General features: G+C 50.1%; 1 protein-coding gene across 16 annotated transcripts in view; it reads left to right on the forward strand.

Annotated features, from left to right (window-relative positions):
* LOC106574231 (bromodomain adjacent to zinc finger domain protein 2B) overlaps nt 1-14,320 on the forward strand; it is an 81,254-nt gene that overhangs the window by 14,518 nt on the left and 52,416 nt on the right. The gene's annotated exons all lie outside the window — the stretch shown is intronic.

The following is a 14,320-nucleotide window of genomic DNA, read 5'->3' on the forward strand; positions in this document are numbered from 1 at the left end:
GTGCTGATAGGTCGTTGTCATAATTACTGTGTAAGTCTATGGAAGGGGGTGAGAACCATGTGCCTCCTAAGTTTAGTATTGAAGTCAATGTACCCAGAGGAGGACGGAAGCTAGCTGTCCTCCAGCTACACCATGGTGCTACCCTACAGAGTGCTGTTGAGGCTACTATAGACCTTCATTGCAAAACAGTGTGTTTTCATCAATTATTTGGTGACATGAATATATTTACTATAGTTTTATCTAAAAAGGAGAACTTGTTTAATGTTTCACTTTTATTTTTATGAAATTCACCGAGGAGGATGGTCCTCCCCTTCCTCCTCTGAGGAGCCTCCACTGAGGCCTGTGTATGTGTACACATGTATGCCTTCCTCCACTGAGGCCTGTGTATGTGTACACATGTATGCCTTCCTCCTCTGAGGCCTGTGTATGTGTACACATGTATGCCTTCCTCCTCTGAGGCCTGTGTATGTGTACACATGTATGCCTTCCTCCACTGAGGCCTGTGTATGTGTACACATGTATGCCTTCCTCCTCTGAGGCCTGTGTATGTGTACACATGTATGCCTTCCTCCACTGAGGCCTGTGTATGTGTACACATGTATGCCTTCCTCCACTGAGGCCTGTGTATGTGTACACATGTATGCCTTCCTCCACTGAGGCCTGTGTATGTGTACACATGTATGCCTTCCTCCACTGAGGCCTGTGTATGTGTACACATGTATGCCTTCCTCCACTGAGGCCTGTGTATGTGTACACATGTATGCCTTCCTCCACTGAGGCCTGTGTATGTGTACACATGTATGCCTTCCTCCTCTGAGGCCTGTGTATGTGTACACATGTATGCCTTCCTCCACTGAGGCCTGTGTATGTGTACACATGTATGCCTTCCTCCACTGAGGCCTGTGTATGTGTACACATGTATGCCTTCCTCCACTGAGGCCTGTGTATGTGTACACATGTATGCCTTCCTCCACTGAGGCCTGTGTATGTGTACACATGTATGCCTTCCTCCTCTGAGGCCTGTGTATGTGTACACATGTATGCCTTCCTCCACTGAGGCCTGTGTATGTGTACACATGTATGCCTTCCTCCACTGAGGCCTGTGTATGTGTACACATGTATGCGAGGGTGTGAAAAGGACACATTTTAAGAATAGATAGTTTTTTGTTGTTGTTATGTGTTTGGCATTCTCTTTTTGTTTTGCCCCCCATGATCGGGAGAGAGAGGTGCTGAGTAGTGTGTTTGTGTGTGTGTGTGTGTGTGTGTGTGTGTAGTGTGTTTGTGTGTGTGTGTGTGTGTGTGTGTGTGTGTGTGTGTGTGTGAGAGAGAGAGAGAAAGGTGAGAAGTCAGCCTTAATAACTAGCTGATGTTCCTGAACACACTTCCCTCCTTTCCTTCCCTTAGATGTACAGTGTGTTCTCAGTATGGCCAGTGGCCTGACAGATTGCTGAGACTATGGTAGAAGATGGTAGCACTAAGTACTAGAGCTCACTAGTACTGGGCTGAAAGGAAGGAGGGAGAGAGAGGAGGAAAGAGAGAGAGGAGGGTGAAAGAGAGAGCGAGAGACAGGTGGGAGAGAGAGAAGACTGAACATGGGGGATGAGTTGGGACTGAGTCGCAATGCTTTATGCTATGTAAAATGTCAGATGATTTTAGTTCATTTGTGTGGTTGTATTTTGTCTTTTAAGTTAGTTGGGTTTGGTTATACTTGATGCAATATTGTACTGTCTACAATAACTAATAAAAGCTGTTAGTAAGAGCTGTAGCAGTCATCTTGCCTTCAGCCTGTATGTTTACTGATTACATCATCAACATGTGAAGCAGCACTTTAGACCATGGAATTCAGCTTTCCCAGGAAGACACCCTGTTGTTAGAGCTGCCGTTTCACTCTTTAGGCTGTGTGGTGGTGTGTGTTTGAGAGTGAGAGAGAGAGAGAGAGAGAGAGGAGAGAGAGAGAGAGAGAGAGGAGAGAGGAGAGAGAGAGAGAGAGAGAGAGAGAGAGAGAGAGAGAGAGAGAGAGAGAGAGAGAGAGAGAGAGAGAGAGAGAGAGAGAGAGAGAGAGAGAGAGAGAGAGAGAGATTGTGAGGGAGAGAGAGATTGTGAGAGAGAGAGGGAGAGAGAGGTAATGCATGCAGGCTATCTGTACTTAAGCCAAGGTGCTGCTTCGAGGAGCAGTAATGCCTACACAGCCCCATCTGCTTTATCCAGCTTGAAATGCAATGCCCTTTAATGACAAAAAGAACCACAGAGAGGTGTCGAGAGAGGGAGGAGTGAGAGGGGGGAAGGAGAGAGGGAGGAGGGATAGGGGGAAGGAGAGAGGGAGGAGGGATAGGGGGAAGGAGAGGGGAAGGAAGGAGAGAGGGAGAGAGGGAGGAGGGATAGGGGGAAGGAGAGAGGGAGGAGTGAGAGGGGGAAGGAGAGAGGGAAGAGGGAGAGGGGGAAGGAGAGAGGGAGAGGGGGAAGGAGAGGGGGAAGGAGAGAGGGATAGGGGAAAGGAGAGAGGGAGGAGGGATAGGGGGAAGGAGAGAGGGAGGCGGGAGAGGGGGAAGGAGAGAGGGAGAGGGGGAAGGAGAGAGGGAGAGAGGGAGGAGGGATAGGGGGAAGGAGAGAGGGAGGAGTGAGAGGGGGAAGGAGAGAGGGAAGAGGGAGAGGGGGAAGGAGAGAGGGAGAGAGGGAGAGAGGGAGGAGTGAGAGGGAGAGTGGGAAGGAGAGAGGGAGGAGGTAGAGGGGGAAGGAGAGAGGGAGAGGGGGAAGGAGAGAGGGAGGAGTGAGAGGGGGAAGGAGAGAGGGAAGAGGGAGAGGGGGAAGGAGAGAGGGAGAGAGGGAGAGAGGGAGGAGTGAGAGGGAGAGTGGGAAGGAGAGAGGGAGGAGGTAGAGGGGGAAGGAGAGAGGGAGAGGGGGAAGGAGAGAGGGAAAACATCTCGAAGGTCAGGAGCAGCGGGCGGCCGTAGGGGAGAGACACGTGAGGCTGAGATTGTCTTGCGTCAGCCCCACAGCACTCTGTGTGTGTGTGTCTCATCTCCTGTTGGGCCAGCATTTCCATTCCACTCCCACTGTGTACAGCAGGACAGCTAGGCAGTATTTCCATTCCTAGTATCTAGTCCTGCTAAAGCAGGATTGTATAGACCGGGTGTTACTCCACTGTACTGCAGGGATCATCTAGATTCAGCCGCGAGCAGTTTTTTTTTTCTTGACCGGGGGGGGGGGTCGGGTCGGGTCGGAACATAATTACTAATCATTTGCAGACAGCAAATTGAATCCCAAACGGATATAATATTTGACTAAAACATAACCATTTCAAACCTCGCTTAAGTTTGCATACGATCACGTGTCTCTCTATTCTGCATGGGAATACTTGGGAAAAGATTTCTTAAATGAAAATCACTGAGTTCATGGTGTTTCTACAGTCTTTTATTTCCAACAATGAAAATGAAAATAAAACAACTGTTTTTTCTCAGAAAGCTTGGGGAGTGAAGTAAAACCAACCGCAGGCCAAATTGGGCCCGCGGCTGCCAGTTAGGGAACCCTGCTCTACTATGTTATCCATGTGGTCGACTATAAAGACAGTTAAACCAGGGAAATACCAAGGCTGTGCCACTACTTCACTTCCTCTTTTTAAACCATAATGGCAGAGTTGGCATGAGCATGTGAATGTTTCTGTGTCTGTGTGCGTCTGTGTGTGTGTGTGCGTCTGTGTGTGTGTGTGTCGTGTTGATAGAGGGTTAGGGATAGCACGGCTGCTAACAATGAGAGCATTAGTGAGTTGAATTGAAACCGTGTTGTAGGAGAAGCCTATATATTTTGTTACGAGCCTTTTGTCACAGCAAAGGGGAAAAGGAGTGCATTTACCTCAGCCTGATGGAGAGTGGATCTAAGACAGTGTCGACAAGCAGCCTAAAGCATTCTGACACAGCCAGAGTGTTCACAGATCTACTGAAGTGTTACTGTCTGTTAGAACCGCCATCTCTTGAGTTTTTCTTAGGAGTTTTCATATCTGTTACTGGAGCTTTTAGAAGTGTACTAAGTTAAATACAGTAATTTCACTCACACCATACACCCCCCTGTCCAACACACACTCACACCATACACCCCCCTGTCCTACACACACTCACACCATACACCCCCCGTCCAACACACACTCACACCATACACCCCCCGTCTAACACACACTCACACCATACACCCCCCTGTCCAACACACACTCACACCATACACCCCCCTGTCCTACACACACTCACACCATACACCCCCCTGTCCAACACACACTCACACCATACACCCCCCTGTCCAACACACAGTCACACCATACACCCCCCGTCCTACACACACTCACACCATACACCCCCCCGTCCTACACACACTCACACCATACACCCCCCACATCCAACACACACTCACACCATACACCCCCCGTCCAACACAGTCACACCATACACCCCCCGTCCTACACACACTCACACCATACACCCCCCACATCCAACACACACTCACACCATACACCCCCCGTCCAACACACAGTCACACCATACACCCCCCGTCCTACACACACTCACACCATACACCCCGCGTCCAACACACACTCACACCATACACCCCCCCATCCAACACACACTCACACCATACACCCCCCGTCCAACACACTCACACCATACACCCCCCCGTCCTACACACACTCACACCATACACCCCCCGTCCAACACACACTCACACCATACACCCCCCGTCTAACACACACTCACACCATACACCCCCCACATCCAACACACACTCACACCATACACCCCCCACATCCAACACACACTCACGTCATACACCCCCCGTCCAACACACACTCACACCATACACCCCCCACATCCAACACACACTCACACCATACACCCCCAGTCCAACACACACTCACACCATACACCCCCCCGTCCTACACACACTCACACCATACACCCCCCTGTCCAACACACAGTCACACCATACACCCCCCGTCCTACACACACTCACACCATACACCCCCCCGTCCTACACACACTCACACCATACACCCCCCACATCCAACACACACTCACACCATACACCCCCCGTCCAACACAGTCACACCATACACCCCCCGTCCTACACACACTCACACCATACACCCCCCACATCCAACACACACTCACACCATACACCCCCCGTCCAACACACAGTCACACCATACACCCCCCGTCCTACACACACTCACACCATACACCCCGCGTCCAACACAAACTCACACCATACACCCCCCCATCCAACACACACTCACACCATACACCCCCCGTCCAACACACTCACACCATACACCCCCCCGTCCTACACACACTCACACCATACACCCCCCGTCCAACACACACTCACACCATACACCCCCCGTCTAACACACACTCACACCATACACCCCCCACATCCAACACACACTCACACCATACACCCCCCACATCCAACACACACTCACGTCATACACCCCCCGTCCAACACACACTCACACCATACACCCCCCACATCCAACACACTCACACCATACACCCCCAGTCCAACACACACTCACACCATACACCCCCCCGTCCTACACATACTCACACCATACACCCCCCACATCCAACACACACTCACACCATACACCCCCCGTTCTACACAACTCACACCATACACCCCCCGTCCAACACACACTCACACCATACACCCCCCGTCTAACACACACTCACACCATACACCCCCCACATCCAACACACACTCACACCATACACCCCCCACATCCAACACACACTCACGCCATACACCCCCCGTCCAACACACACTCACACCATACACCCCCCACATCCAACACACACCATACACCCCCAGTCCAACACACACTCACACCATACACCCCCCGTCCTACACACACTCACACCATACACCCCCCACATCCAACACACACTCACACCATACACCCCCCGTCCAACACACAGTCACACCATACACCCCCCGTCCAACACATACTCACACCATACACCCCCCCGTCCAACACACACTCACACCATACACCCCCCACATCCAACACATACTCACACCATACACCCCCCGTCCAACACTCACTCACACCATACACACCCCGTCCAACACACACTCACACCATACACCCCCCCATCCAACACACACTCACACCATACACCCCCACGTCCTACACACACTCACACCATACACCCCCCGTCCAACACCTACTCACACCATACACCCCCCGTCCAACACACACTCACACCATACACCCCCCGTCCAACACACAGTCACACCATACACCCCCCATCCAACACACACTCACACCATACACCCCCCGTCTAACACACACTCACACCATACACCCCCCACATCCAACACACACTCACACCATACACCCCCCACATCCAACACACACTCACGTCATACACCCCCCGTCCAACACACACTCACACCATACACCCCCCACATCCAACACACTCACACCATACACCCCCAGTCCAACACACACTCACACCATACACCCCCCCGTCCTACACATACTCACACCATACACCCCCCACATCCAACACACACTCACACCATACACCCCCCGTCCTACACAACTCACACCATACACCCCCCGTCCAACACACAGTCACACCATACACCCCCCATCCAACACACACTCACACCATACACCCCCCCGTCCTACACACACTCACACCATACATCCCCCGTCCAACACACACTCACACCATACACCCCCCGTCCAACACACAGTCACACCATACACCCCGCGTCCAACACACACTCACACCATACACCCAACACACACTCACACCATACACCCCCCGTCCAACACACAGTCACACCATACACCCCCCCCGTCCTACACACACTCACACCATACACCCCCCCATCCAACACACAGTCACACCATACACCCCCCACATCCAACACACACTCACACCATACACCCCCCCGTCCAACACACACTAGTAGCAGTAATAGGTACTTTACTACACTACTGCCACATCCTCTTTATATCTCTCCAATGTTGTGTATCACTAAATAAGACTTAAGCCCTGGTACTAATTCCCCTTCCCAAACAGCCCCCATCAGTCACGCCCCAGTGAAGGGCAAGTACACAGGACCATGCTGTTCTTTTAAAGGCCCTGGTCCCCAACGCCATGAATCAGGGCTTTCACACCGGGACAGCGACCGGGAGGGAGCTCCAATCTGCTGAGTGACTGGCTGCTAGTAGAGCCACTCAGCCCATCCGGATTGAGATGGACTATTTTGAATGGAGGGCCTAGACAAACAGGGCTAAAAGCTGAAGGCTTTAGGGTTTTGGGATTTTTACTGTGTCACTCAGGGGTGCAGAGGGGGTCACTAGGGGTGTGTGTATGCGTGCATTTGTGTGGAGATGGTGAGGTTGGGTTTACCAGGCTGTGTGTGTGTGTGTGTGTGTGTGTGTGTGTGTGTGTGTGTGTGTGTGTGTGTGTGTGTGTGTGAGAGGATGTCAGGCAGGCCCTGGAGGATTGTCCCAGAGGGGGTCAGCTAGGGGCTAGAGGGGTAAAGAGATGTCCCTCAGAAACACCACTAAATGGATCCCACTGTATACCGTTAACCCCTGGCAGCCATCTGGCAGCGCATTATAGGAGAGGTGCTGCTGTCCAAAACCACTCTGGTTTATTAGTCTCTCTCTCTGCTGGTTACACATGGCTGAAGGAATGGCCTACCCAGATTTTACCTGCTACTCTTTCTTTCTCTCTTTCTCTCTTTCTTTCTCTCTTTCTTTCTTTCTTTCTTTCTTTCTTTCTTTCTTTCTTTCTTTCTTTCTTTCTTTCTTTCTTTCTTTCTTTCTTTCTTTCTTTCTTTCTTTCTTTCTTTCTTTCTTTCTTTCTTTCTTTCTTTCTTTCTTTCTTTCTTTCTTTCTTTGAGAGCTTATGCAGGTGTTATTACGTTGTGGAGGGGGGTGTTGATCCTGTTGGGGGGTCCATGCTGAGGGAATTGGAGTTGTATGGAGTCCCTGCAGGGGCCAGAAAAGCCCACTTGCAGCGCCAGGAGCCCTGCGCCAATGGCTCCCAGGGAGAGATCATTACTGTATTTGTGTAGTCACACTCCTCACTGAGAGAGAGAGAGAGAGAGAGAGTCACACAGAGCACTGGTGAAACTGTGAGGAGCCTGAGCCTCAGGGAAGTCATTACGGCTCCATCTCAGAGCTGGGAGAGGGAGAGGAGGCTCCCCCCGGCTGCTCTGGGGCATTGCACATAAATAAGAAAGTAAAGAAAGGAATGGAATCGATGATGAGACTGAATCAGACTGTTTTGCCTAGTGAGTGAAAGGTTAGGCAGGGCGGTGTGTGTGTGTGTGTGTGTGTGTGTTGTGTGTGTGTGTGTGTGTGTGTGTGTGTGTGTGTGTGTGTGTGTGTGTGTGTGTGTGTGTGTTCAGATGTCTGGTCTGGTGTGCAGATGGCCAGGCAGGAACCCACTGAATGGGCCGCGAGTTTCATTTGGTAGTTAGAGCCCCAGCTGCCTTTCTCGCTTTCATCCCTGAGAGAGACAGAGAAGGAAAGAGACAGAGAGAGAGAAAAGGGGAATATTTTTCTATTCTATTTTCTCTCAGGGCGAGCCACGCACACACATCCACACACACACACACACGACAGGCTCTCACTCTCAGCAGCGCGAGGGGATGAAATGTCTCTTAACCAAGCCGCGTGCCCCCGAGCTACGGTAATTGCAGGTGAAATTCAGCTTCCTCTTTAAAATGCCATCTCTCTCTCTCCCTCTCTCCCTCTCTCTCTCTCTCTCTCTCTCTCTCTCCCTCCATGCCACTGGGTCTCTCTCAGAAGTGTGTGAATCCCTCAGTCCCTGACGCGTCGCCAACCCCTGAGACACTCCCACAATGCACAGCGGAGATGGTTGCCCAGTGATATCAGTAGTGCTGAGGGGGAGGGGGGCTGCTGCTTAGGAGAGGAACGGCACAGAGACTGTGTGTGTGTGTGTGCGTGCGTGCGTGTATAATATTCTTAGAGGGTGTGTGTGTGAAAGAGAGAGTGTTTGTGCGTGTATGTGCAATATTCTTAGAATGTGTGTGTGTGTGCGCGTGTGTACACCGTCAGCAGAGCTCGACTTAGAGGTGACACCAAGGTGAACGCGGCGTGTGGAATGCTCTCTCGACTCGGCAGGCAGCAAATGGCTCAGTGGCAGATGGAGTCTTTGTCAGGGAAGAAAAATGGCAGCTCCGGAACGTCAGAGAACCATCCCCCTCCTGACCCCCTCCCTCCTCCCTGCCTTTACACACGCACGCAGGCACACGCACACACACACACACACACACACCTCATCATATCCCTCAGTGTTTCTCTCTCGGCTGACCTTCCTCCTCCAGGGTTCCCTCGCTGTTTGATCAATTATCCCTCTCCCATTGTTTACCAGGAGGCAAGAGAGGCCTTAAAATGGCCACTGTCAGGTGGAAGGATAGATTTCCCAGACAGGGAGGGAGGCAGGCAGGGAGGGAAAGAGACACCAGCGCTGTGAAGAAGCACGGCTGGAGGCTGGGCAGGAGGAGAGAGGAGGGAGGAGCAGTTAGCCTGTTGTAGCCCTCTATACAGCAGCCATGATTACATGATTACATGACATTAGCTATGAGTGAAGCCTACAGTCTGATACTGCTGGGTTTGATGTATGTTTATGAGCAAATGTCAGGTGATTGTTAGCGAGGGGTTAGGAGACTGACAAATGTCTGGATTATCTCTTATACTTGTCATCACAATTATATGTTCAGCTTTTGTTTATCACACAATTCCTGGTAAAAAAGCTGTTCTTAGCAGCATCTTTGAGTCGGAAACGAGTATTGACGCTACCCCGCAGTCCCTTTACGACGGATGTAAAGCCATTAAAAAATAAAAACCCTTCCACCCACCGTTGTTCTACCCGCTGACCCTCTGACGCCAACGGACACGTCCAGAATGCCATCAACAGCTCCGTATTTTCAGCAATCATTATTTTCACCATCGAAGGAGAAGTGGAGGGTGAGAAAAAAACGAGGAGGGATACGGGGAAAGGTCAGGAGGCAAAGAGAGAGAAAAAAAACGGGGTGAACAAATGATGCACTAAGCGAAAGACACACAGAGGTCCCGGTGGTTTAATATGTATGTGTTGCAGGTTTGATGGCTGCTTTCATTAGGCCCGCTCATTGTTATGCATAGATTGTTCTCCTGCAGCAAAATGAATATTGCATTCACACGGGCTCCCATCACGGCGGCTTCCAGGGAAACATTTTTTTTTGGATTGCAAGAAGCTTGGGAAGAATTCTTCTTATTATTTTTAAATGTAGGATGGAAAAGTCAGAGGTGTTCGATGTAGCCTACTAGGTCGTAATTAAAACGATTTATAGCGTTGTCAGTCACTGTTGCCGATTTGTTGGTTTTACGCGGACAATGCGGGTTGGATACTCAAGTTAATTTAGGCACGTGGGTGTACTTGTGTGTGTGTGAAACAAGAAAAGAGAGAGATGGACAGTTTTTTTTTTTGCATCACTTTTTCTAATCCTCAGACTTGACTATGTTTCAACAGGAATTCCTAGCCTTAGTGGGACATGGGGGAAGGGCTCTGTGAGAAATATTAATAGCTACGGTGGGCGGAGGGGATCAAAGGCTCTATATTTTCCCATATGTTTCGTAAGAAAACAATCCAGATGGATGATGTCCTGATCTGGAGTTTTTCGGTCCCAAACAGACTATTCCTTCTCCATCCCACTAGTCTGAGCCATTCTGTCCAGGCAGCAGACGCGTTACACTCAGGCTATAGTGATATGACGATATGATCAAGTGTGAATGACTGACCTTCACCGAATACCGCTCCGTGATGTTGAAAAATCGAGAAAAAAAATGCAATATTTGAAAGAAGAACCCAACTAGACAGAAGCACATTTGCTGTTGAAGCAGTCAATTCAATCTCAGAAGGGAAATGTCATTGTTATTGATGAATGTATAGATTAGGCTATAGTAATAGATCATGCCCAGGGTGTATAGCGTTTAGCCTATAGATAGCATGGTTCAGTAGCTCAACGGAGCAATGAAGACACAGTGAGTGAAATGCAGCTCCCACTGTGTTCATCTGAAGGACACAGAGGAGGAACCAGCGAGGACTGGAGTGGTCTAGATTGACAGTGTACAGGAGGATTTGAAGAATCGCCACCCTCTGTCCTTGATGCGACGGTGATAAGTACCTATACCAAGGCTGAAACAACGCACATGCACACACACACACACACACACACACACACACACACACACACACACACACACACACACACACACACACACACACACACACACACACACACACACACCACACACACACACACACCACACAGCAGTAAGTGCGGTACAGTGCGGAGGGAACACTTTTATTTACAGTGCCTCAAGCAAATAATTTGCTGTTGGCTGTTTTCTTCTGGAATATCACACTTATACTTGTTATGCTGTGTGTGTGTGTGTGTGTGGAGGGGGGGGGGGGGGGGGGGGGGCAAGCCACTGCATATTTGTCCCAAGGTGTAGAGGAGAGGCTGTCCTAAGAGTGTTAACCACAGCTGCTTCATCATCCCTTCATCGGCCACGTTTAGAGAGGGTTAATGTATCTCGCTGTGTTGGAGGTGAGATTGTCCTGTGATGGCTGACATCCGTCTCCCCCTGTCACAGGCCCTGCTGCACACACACACACACACACACACACACACACACACACACACACACACACACACACATACTTTAGAGGACTTTCTGTGGCAGAGGTAACAGGAGCTGTGTGTGTGTGTGTGTGTGTGTGTGTGTGTGTGTGTGTGTGTGTGTGTGTGTGTGTGTGTGTGTGTGTGTGTGTGTGTGTGTGTGTGTGTGTGTGTGTGTGCAGCAGGGCCTGAGACAGATGTGGAGCCCCTCCCTGTCCCTGTGTGGATTGGCCTCTCTTTCACACCTCCAATAAAAACCACCGTCACCAGTAACCACCAGCTCTGCTAAATAACCAGCTTCACCAGTAACCACCAGCTCTGCTAAACAACCAGCTTCACCAGTAACCACCAGCTCTGCTAAACAACCAGCTTCACCAGTAACCACCAGCTCTGCTAAACAACCAGCTTCACCAGTAACCACCAGCTCTGCTAAATAACCAGCTTCACCAGTAACCACCAGCTCTGCTAAACAACCAGCTTCACCAGTAACCACCAGCTCTGCTAAATAACAAGCTTCACCAGTAACTACCAGCTCTGCTAAACAACCAGCTTCACCAGTAACCACCAGCTCTGCTAAACAACCAGCTTCACCAGTAACCACCAGCTCTGCTAAATAACCAGCTCTGCTAAACAACCAGCTTCACCAGTAACCACCAGCTCTGCTAAATAACCAGCTTCACCAGTAACCACCACTACTGCTGCTGTTAGGAGACAGACACTAAACAACCAGCTTCACCAGTAACCACCTCTACTGCTACTGTTAGGAGACAGACACTAAACAACCAGCTTCACCAGTAACCACCTCTACTGCTATTGTTAGGAGACAGACACTAAACAACCAGCTTCACCAGTAACCACCACTACTGCTACTGTTAGGAGACAGACACTAAACAACCAGCTTCACCAGTAACCACCACTACTGCTGCTGTTAGGAGACAGACACTAAACAACCAGCTTCACCAGTAACCACCACTACTGCTACTGTTAGGAGACAGACACTAAACAACCAGCTTCACCAGTAACCACCACTACTGCTACTGTTAGGAGACAGACACTAAACAACCAGCTTCACCAGTAACCACCACTGCTGCTGCTGTTAGGAGACAGACACTAAACAACCAGCTTCACCAGTAACCACCACTACTGCTACTGTTAGGAGACAGACACTAAACAACCAGCTTCACCAGTAACCACCACTGCTGCTGCTGTTAGGAGACAGACACTAAACAACCAGCTTCACCAGTAACCACCACTGCTGCAGCTGTTAGGAGGAGACTGACACTAAACAACCAGCTTCACCAGTAACCACCACCACTGCTGCTGTTAGGAGGAGACAGACACTAAACAACCAGCTTCGCCAGTAACCACCAGTGCTGCTGCTGTTAGGAGACAGACACTAAACAACCAACTTCACCAGTAACTACCACTACTGCTGCTGTTAGGAGACAGACACTAAACAACCAGCTTCACCAGTAACCACCACTACTGCTGCTGTTAGGAGACAGACACTAAACAACCAGCTTCACCAGTAACCACCTCTACTGCTACTGTTAGGAGACAGACACTAAACAACCAGCTTCACCAGTAACCACCTCTACTGCTATTGTTAGGAGACAGACACTAAACAACCAGCTTCGCCAGTAACCACCACTACTGCTGCTGTTAGGAGGAGACAGACACTAAACAACCAGCTTCGCCAGTAACCACCAGTGCTGCTGCTGTTAGGAGACAGACACTAAACAACCAGCTTCACCAGTAACTACCACTACTGCTGCTGTTAGGAGACAGACACTAAACAACCAGCTTCACCAGTAACCACCACTACTGCTGCTGTTAGGAGACAGACACTAAACAACCAGCTTCACCAGTAACCACCTCTACTGTTACTGTTAGGAGACAGACACTAAACAACCAGCTTCACCAGTAACCACCTCTACTGCTATTGTTAGGAGACAGACACTAAACAACCAGCTTCGCCAGTAACCACCACTACTGCTGCTGTTAGGAGGAGACAGACACTAAACAACCAGCTTCACCAGTAACCACCACTGCTGCTGCTGTTAGGAGGAGACCGACACTAAACAACCAGCTTCACCAGTAACCACCACTGCTGCTGCTGTTAGGAGGAGACCGACACTAAACAACCAGCTTCACCAGTAACCACCAGTGCTGCTGCTGTTAGGAGACAGACACTAAACAACCAGCTTCACCAGTAACTACCACTACTGCTGCTGTTAGGAGACAGACACTAAACAACCAGCTTCACCAGTAACCACCACTACTGCTGCTGTTAGGAGACAGACACTAAACAACCAGCTTCACCAGTAACCACCTCTACTGCTACTGTTAGGAGACAGACACTAAACAACCAGCTTCACCAGTAACCACCACTGCTGCTGCTGTTAGGAGACAGACACTAAACAACCAGCTTCACCAGTAACCACCACTGCTGCTGCTGTTAGGAGGAGACAGACACTAAACAACCAGCTTCGCCAGTAACCACCAGTGCTGCTGCTGTTAGGAGACAGACACTAAACAACCAGCTTCACCAGTAACTACCACTACTGCTGCTGTTAGGAGACAGACACTAAACAACCAGCTTCACCAGTAACCA

The sequence above is a fragment of the Salmo salar genome, chromosome 16, assembly GCF_965601325.2.
Source record: "Salmo salar chromosome 16, fSalSal1, whole genome shotgun sequence".
NCBI classification, from domain to species: Eukaryota; Metazoa; Chordata; class Actinopteri; order Salmoniformes; family Salmonidae; genus Salmo; species Salmo salar.